The following is a 2,500-nucleotide window of genomic DNA, read 5'->3' as shown; positions in this document are numbered from 1 at the left end:
TATACCAGTGGAGCCCTATACCGGTGGAGCCCTATACCAGTGGAGTCCTATACCGGTGGAGCCCTATAGCGGTGGAGCCCTATAGCGGTGGAGCCCTATAGCGGTGGAGCCCTATAGCGGTGGAGCCCTATACCGGTGGAGCCCTATACCGGTGGAGTCCTATACCGGTGGAGTCCTATACCGGTAGAGTCCTATACCGGTAGAGTCCTATACCGGTAGAGTCCTATACCGGTAGAGTCCTATACCGGTAGAGTCCTATACCGGTAGAGTCCTATACCGGTGGAGTCCTATACCGGTGGAGTCCTATAGCGGTGGAGTCCTATAGCGGTGGAGTCCTATACCGGTGGAGCCCTATAGCGGTGGAGCCCTATAGCGGTGGAGCCCTATAGCGGTGGAGTCCTATACCGGTAGAGTCCTATACCGGTGGAGCCCTATACCGGTGGAGCCCTATACCGGTGGAGCCCTATACCGGTGGAGCCCTATACCGGTGGAGCCCTATACCGGTGGAGCCCTATACCGGTGGAGTCCTATAGCGGTGGAGCCCTATACCGGTGGAGCCCTATACCGGTGGAGCCCTATACCGGTGGAGCCCTATACCGGTGGAGCCCTATACCGGTGGAGCCCTATACCGGTGGAGCCCTATACCGGTGGAGCCCTATACCGGTGGAGCCCTATACCGGTGGAGCCCTATACCGGTGGAGCCCTATACCGGTGGAGCCCTATACCGGTGGAGCCCTATACCGGTGGAGCCCTATACCGGTGGAGCCCTATACCGGTGGAGCCCTATACCGGTGGAGTCCTATACCGGTGGAGTCCTATACCGGTGGAGCCCTATATCCCCTATACCAGTGGAGCCCTATACCGGGTACAGGCTGCCGTTTGAGACTCAGCCTGTGTGTATCACGTGGAGCTCTCTAAGCCGTCTGGGTGGCAGGCGTAGCAGAACAGAGCACCCTGGGAAGGGGGACATGTTCTTCAGTGTTGGGCTGTGGCCCAGATTCACAGATTATCAATGCCCCCCCCCCTATCCTCCATGCCGCTGAATGAGATCATGAACAGATGGGGGAGTGTGTGTGAGAGAAGAGAGGGGTTTGGGTATTCTCAAGGTCTTTTATACATAACAACCTTTTTCTGATACACACTGAAGGAGACAGTGGTCCGTTACCACCTTCCTCTGCCTCATTCAGTGTGTTTTATACATAGTGGTCCTTTAAGACCTTCCTCTGTCTCCTTCAGTGTGTTTTATACATAGTGGTCCGTTACCACCTTCCTCTGCCTCCTTCAGTGTGTTTTATACATAGTGGTCCGTTAATACCTTCCTCTTCCTCCTTCAGTGTGTTTTATACATAGTGGTCCGTTAATACCTTCCTCTTCCTCCTTCAGTGTGTTTTATACATAGTGGTCCGTTAACACCTTCCTCTGTCTCCTTCAGTGTGTTTTATACATAGTGGTCCGTTACCACCTTCCTCTGTCTCCTTCAGTGTGTTTTATACATAGTGGTCCTTTAAGACCTTCCTCTGTCTCCTTCAGTGTGTTTTATACATAGTGGTCCTTTAAGACCTTCCTCTGTCTCCTTCAGTGTGTTTTATACATAGTGGTCCTTTAAGACCTTCCTCTGTCTCCTTCAGTGTGTTTTATACATAGTGGTCCGTTACCACCTTCCTCTGTCTCCTTCAGTGTGTTTTTCATCTTCATTTGACCCAAAAGCAGAAATAGGCTAATATTGGTAACAATTACTCTCCCTCCCTCCCTCCCTCCCTCTACACCCCCCCCTCTACATCCCTCCCTCTCTCTACATCCATCCCCCCCTCTACATCCCTCTCTCCCCTCTACATCCCTCTCTCCCCTCTACATCCCTCTCTCCCCTCTACATCCCTCTCTCCCCTCTACATCCCTCTCTCCCCTCTACATCCCTCTCTCCCCTCTACATCCCTCCCCCCTCTACATCCCTCCCTCACTCCCTCCCCCCTCTACATCCCTCCCTCACTCCCTCCCCCCTCTACATCCCTCCCTCACTCCCTCCCTCATTCCCTCCCTCCCTCTACAACCCTCCCCCTCTACATCCCTCCCTCCTCCCTCTACATCCCTCCCTCCTCCCTCTACATCCCTCCCCCCTCTACATCCCTCCCTCTACATCCCTCCCCCCTCTACATCCCTCCCTCCCTCCCTCTACATCCCTCCCTCTCTCTACATCCCTCTCTCCCTCCCTCTACATCCCTCCCCCCTCTACATCCCTCCCTCCCTCCCTCTACATCCCTCCCCCCTCTACATCCCTCCCTCCCTCCCTCTACATCCCTCCCTCCCTCTACATCCCTCCCTCTCTCTACATCCCTCCCCCCTCTACATCCCTCCCTCTACATCCCTCCCCCCTCTACATCCCTCCCTCCCTCCCTCTACATCCCTCCCTCCCTCTACATCCCCCTCTCCCCTCTACATCCCTCTCTCCCCTCTACATCCCTCCCTCTCTCTACATCCCTCTCTCCCCTCTACATCCCTCCCC

At 55.0% G+C, this 2,500-nt stretch overlaps 1 protein-coding gene across 1 annotated transcript in view; it reads left to right on the top strand.

The window, feature by feature from the left end:
* Positions 1 to 2,500, top strand: part of LOC129858943 (nuclear receptor coactivator 2-like) — a gene marked incomplete in the record, with an annotated part of 197,553 nt that overhangs the window by 112,466 nt on the left and 82,587 nt on the right.

Source organism: Salvelinus fontinalis, chromosome 7 (assembly GCF_029448725.1).
Source record: "Salvelinus fontinalis isolate EN_2023a chromosome 7, ASM2944872v1, whole genome shotgun sequence".
In the NCBI taxonomy this organism is placed as follows: Eukaryota; Metazoa; Chordata; class Actinopteri; order Salmoniformes; family Salmonidae; genus Salvelinus; species Salvelinus fontinalis.
This window is presented reverse-complemented; position numbering and strand designations above follow the sequence as displayed.